At 40.4% G+C, this 5,520-nt stretch overlaps 1 non-coding gene across 1 annotated transcript; it reads right to left on the bottom strand.

Moving 5' to 3' along the window:
* Positions 1-5,200: 5,200 nt before the first annotated feature.
* Positions 5,201-5,308, bottom strand: LOC112766493 (small nucleolar RNA R71). The gene has a single exon (XR_003184399.1). It is a non-coding gene; the product is annotated as a small nucleolar RNA R71 (small nucleolar RNA).
* Positions 5,309-5,520: the final 212 nt, after the last annotated feature.

Genomic DNA, 5,520 nt, shown 5'->3' with positions numbered 1-5,520 from the left:
CAATATATAATAGTCCATACTTTATTCAGAAATTGACGACGTAACTTGGCGTTGAACGCCAAGTTCATGCTGCTGTCTGGAGTTAAACGCCAGAAAAACGTCATGATCCGGAGTTGAACGCCCAAAACACGTCATAACCTGGAGTTTGACGCCAAGAAATGCCTTAGCTCGTGGATTAATCAAGCTCAGCCCAAGCATACACCAAGTGGGCCCCGGAAGTGGATTTATGCATCAATTACTTACTCATGTAAACCCTAGGAGCTAGTTTATTATAAATAGAACATTTAACTATTGTATTAGATATCTTTTGACCACTTTAAGTCTTTGATCATTCGGTCACTTGATCATGGAGAGGGCTGGCCATTCGGCCATGCCTGAACCTCTTTTGCTTATGTATTTCTCAACGGTGGAGTTTCTGCACACCATAGATTAAGGGTGTGGAGCTCTGCTGTACCTCAAGTATTAATGCAATTCTATTGTCTTTTATTCAAATCTCTTTTATTCTTATTCCAAGATATTCATTCGTACCCAAGAACATGATGAATGTGATGAGTTAGATAACCCTCATTATTATTCTCACTTATGAACGCGCGTGATTGACAACCACTTCCGTTCTACATGCAACAAAGAGCTTGAATGTGTATCTCTTAGATTCCCCAACAGAATCTTCGTGGTATAAGCTAGATGGATGGCGGCATTTATGAGGATCCGGAAAGTCTCACCTTGTCTGTGGTATTCCGAGTAGGATCCTGGGAATCCGGAAAGTCTCACCTTGTCTGTGGTATTCCGAGTAGGATTCCGGTAATGAATGACTGTGACGTGCTTCAAACTTGTAACCTGCTGGGCGTTAGTGACAGACGCAAAAGAGGGATTCTATTCCAGTAGGGGAGGGAACCAACCGGTGATTAGCCGTACTGTGACAGAGTGCGTGAGCATTAGTTTTCACTGCGAGGATGGGATGTAGCCATCAGCCATGGGTGATACCTCCAGACTGGTTAGCTGTGCGAGTGACAGCCGCATAGGATATTTCCCCGAGAGGAAGAAAGTAGCCACAGTTGATGGTGAACCCCTATACAAAGCTTGCCATGGAAAGGAGTAAGAAGGATTGAGTAGAAGCAGTAGGAGAGCAGGCATCCTTGAGCCATGCAGCATCTTCATATACTTAACTGATATCTCTACTAATGAATCTGCATAAGTATTCTATCCCTTTTTATTTTCTATTTATTATTAATTTTCGAACTCACCATAAATAGATTTAATCTGCCTAACTGAGATTTACAAGGTGACCATAGCTTGCTTCATACCAACAATCTCTGTGGGATCGACCCTTACTCACGTAAGGTTTATTACTTGGACGACCCAGTACACTTGCTGGTTAGTTGAACGGAGTTGTGTCCACTCGTGCCAATTTCTAAAATCCAATTACAATGAATATGATCACAATTTCGTCCACCACAGATGCTGTTGGATTCTGACCTCCCTGCACTCGAAGCGGATTTTCTAGAGCTACAGAAGCCCAATTGGCGCGCTCTCAACGGCGTTGGAAAGTAGACATCCTGGGCTTTCCAGCAATATATGATAGTCCATACTTTGCCCAAGATTTGATGGCCCAAACCGGCGTTCAAAGTCACCCTCAGGAATTCCAGCGTTAAACGCCGGAACTGGCACCAAAATGGGAGTTAAACGCCCAAACTGGCACTAAAGCTGGCGTTTAACTCCAAGAAGAGTCTCTACACGAAAATGCTTCATTGCTCAGCCCAAGCACACACCAAGTGGGCCCGGAAGTGGATTTTTATGTTATTTACTCATTTCTGTAAACCTTAGGCTACTAGTTTTCTATAAGTAGGACCTTTTACTATTGTATTTTCATCTTAGTTCTTCTGGTTCCCTCTCTGGGGCCGAGGCCAATGATCACCCTTGTTCTTATGTATTTTCAACGGTGGAGTTTCTACACACCATAGACTAAGGTGTGGAGCTCTGCTGTACCTCGAGTATTAATGCAATTACTATTGTTCTTCCATTCAATTCCGCTTGTTCTTGTTCTAAGATATCACTTGTTCTTCAACTTGATGAATGTGATGATCCGTGACACTCATCATCATTCTCTCCTATGAACGTGTGACTGACAACCACCTCCGTTCTACCTTCGATTGGGTGAATATCTCTTGGATTCCTGATTACACGATGCATGGTTGATCGCCTGACAACCGAGTGCTCGCCTGACAACCGAGCCAACCATTCCGTGAGATCAGAGTCTTCGTGGTATAGGCTAGAACTGATGGCGGCATTCAAGAGAATCTGGAAGGTCTAACCTTGTCTGTGGTATTCTGAGTAGGATTCAATGATTGAATGACTGTGACGTGCTTCAAACTCCTAGCAGGCGGGGCGTTAGTGACAGACGCAAAAGAATCGCTGGATTCTATTCCGGCCTGATCGAGAACCGACAGATGATTAGCCATGCTGTGACAGAGCATAGGAACATTTTCACTGAGAGGATGGGAGGTAGCCACTGACAACGGTGAAACCCTACATAAGCTTGCCATGGAAAGGAGTAAGAAGGATTGGATGAAGACAGTAGGAAAGCAGAGAGACGGAAGGGAAGGCATCTTCATGCGCTTATCTGAAGTTCCTACCAATGAATTACATAAGTATCTCTATCTTTATCTTTTATGTTTTTATGCGTTCATCACCATATCCATTTGAGTTTGCCTGACTAAGATTTACAAGATGACCATAGCTTGCTTCATACTAACAATCTCCGTGGGATCGACCCTTACTCGCGTAAGGTTTATTACTTGGACGACCCAGTGCACTTGCTGGTTAGTTGTGCGAAGTTGTGTAATGCCATGGTATTGAACACCAAGTTTTTGGGATTCATGACCGGGGATTATGAGAGTTGTGAAAAGTATTGTTCACAATTTCGCGCACCAAGTTTTTGGCGCCGTTGCCGGGGATTGTTCAAGTTTTGAGCAAGCTTTTGGTCCGGTAACATCAGTGCCAAAATCCGGCAATAGCACCAAGTTTTTGGCGCCGTTGCCGGGGATTTTTCAATTTGGACAACTGACGGTTCATCTTGTTGCTTAGATTAGGTATTTTTTTTTGAAATTCTTGAAGAGGAATTCTAGAGTTTCATGATGATTTGTTGAAGTCTGGCTGGCTGAGAAGCCATGTCTAATCTCATTGGACCGAGGTTTCAACTTATCATCACAAGAGCTTGTTGATTTTTATCAATCTTGCTTTTGGAGCAGTGATCTGCTAAGGCTTGGCTGGCCATTGGGCATGTCTAGTGTTTTGGACCGAAGCTTTCTTTGAAAGCTTGGCTGGCTGTGAAGCCATGTCTAATTCCTGGACCGGAGTCTTAGACTAGCATTGCACTGATTCCTGGAATTCTCATTAAAAATTTTGATATCTTTTTCCACTTAATTTTCGAAAAACACAAAAAAAAAAATAAAAAAAATCATAAAATCCAAAAATTTCTTGTTTGAGTCTAGTGTTTCATTTTAAGTTTGATGTCAATTATATGCATCCATTCATGTGTCTTAAGGATTTTCAAGTAATTCTTGATAATTTCCGTGCTCTGATCTTTGAATTCAATTGACTTGAGTGTTTTGTGTGTCTCATATGCATTTTCATCTTGTTAGTGACAGCAGTATACAAACTGCTAAGTTTGGTGTCTTGCATGCATTGTTATTTGATTCTTGTTGCATTTTGATTTTTTTCCTAATTATTAAAAATCCAAAAATATTTTTGATTTGTGTCTTTTCAAGTCAATAATACAGAGAATTGAAGATTCAGAACATTCAGCAGAGGAATTGCACAGAAAAAGCTGGGCGTTCAAAACGCCCAGTGAAGAAGGACAGACTGGCGTTTAAACGCCAGCCAGGGTACCTGGTTGGGCGTTTAACGCCCAAAAGGGTAGTATTTTGGGCGTTAAACGCCAGAATGTGCACCATTCTGGGCGTTTAACGCCAGGATGGCACAAGAGGGAAGATTCTGTTTTTCAATGCAATTTTTTTTCAGGTTGTCAAAGTTTTTCAAAATCAAATCTTTTTCAAATCATATCTTTTCAATCATATGTTTTCAAAATCAATTTCTTTCCTTTTTCAAAGATACTTACTATCAATTAATGATTTGATTCAACATATCAAGTATGTTACCTTTTCTGTTGAAAAAGGTTTAATGTTTGGATCATATCTTTTCTTGATAGCCAAGTCATTAATTTTTAAAATCAAATCTTTCTAAAATGTTTTTCAAATCATATCTTCTCAATCACATCTTTTTTAAAAATCAATCATATCTTCTTAACCACATCTTTTTCAAAATAGTTTTCAATCAAATCTTTTTGATTTCTAATTTCAAAATCTTTTTCCAAAAATCACTTGATTCCTTTTCCATTTTCATTTTCGAAAATTAAGTAATGTTTTTCAAAAATGTTTTCAAAATTTTTCACTTAATTTTCGAAAATCACTTCCCTCCTTCTCACATCCTTCTATTTATGGACTAACACTATCCCTTAATGCAAAATTCGAACTCCATCTTCTTTGATAAGTTCGAATTTTCTACTTCTGTCTTCTACTCTTCTTTTCCTCTGACACTTCAAGGAATCTCTATACTGTGACATAGAGGATTCCACATTTCTTGTTCTCTTCTCTTTCTTATGAGCAGGAGCAAAGACAAAAACATTCTTGTTGAGGCTGATCCTGAACCTGAAAGGACCTTGAAGAGAAAGCTAAGAGAAGCCAAAGCACAACTCTCTTTAGAGGACCTGACCGAATTCTTCAAAGAAGAAGAACCTATGGCAGCCGAAAACAACAACAATGCCAACAATGCAAGGAAGGTGCTGGGTGACTTCACTGCACCTACTCCCGATTTCTATGGGAGAAGCATCTCTATCCCTGCCACTGGAGCAAACAACTTTGAGCTTAAGCCTCAATTAGTTTCTCTAATGCAACAGAATTGCAAGTTCCATGGACTTCCATTGGAAGATCCTCATCAGTTTTTAGCTGAATTCTTGCAAATCTGTGACACTGTCAAGACTAATGGGGTTGAACCTGAGGTCTACAGACTTATGCTATTCCCTTTTGCTGTAAGAGACAGAGCTAGAACATGGTTGGACTCTCAACCTAAAGAAAGCCTGGACTCTTGGGAAAAGCTAGTCAATGCCTTCTTGGCAAAGTTCTTTCCACCTCAAAAATTGAGTAAGCTTAGAGTGGAAGTCCAAACCTTCAGACAGAAGGAAGGAGAATCCCTCTATGAAGCTTGGGAAAGATACAAACAATTAATCAGAAAGTGTCCTTCTGATATGCTTTCTGAATGGAGCATCATAGGTATTTTCTATGATGGTCTCTCTGAACTGTCCAAGATGTCTTTGGATAGCTCTGCTGGAGGATCTCTTCACTTGAAGAAGACGCCTACTGAAGCTCAAGAGCTGATTGAAATGGTTGCAAATAACCAATTCATGTATACTTCTGAAAGAAATCCTGTGAACAATGGGACTAGTCAGAAGAGAGGAGTTCTTGA

This window comes from Arachis hypogaea, chromosome 2 (genome assembly GCF_003086295.3).
Source record: "Arachis hypogaea cultivar Tifrunner chromosome 2, arahy.Tifrunner.gnm2.J5K5, whole genome shotgun sequence".
NCBI classification, from domain to species: domain Eukaryota; kingdom Viridiplantae; phylum Streptophyta; class Magnoliopsida; order Fabales; family Fabaceae; genus Arachis; species Arachis hypogaea.
The sequence above is the reverse complement of the archived record's forward strand: the minus strand, read 5'-3'. Positions and strand labels throughout refer to the sequence as shown.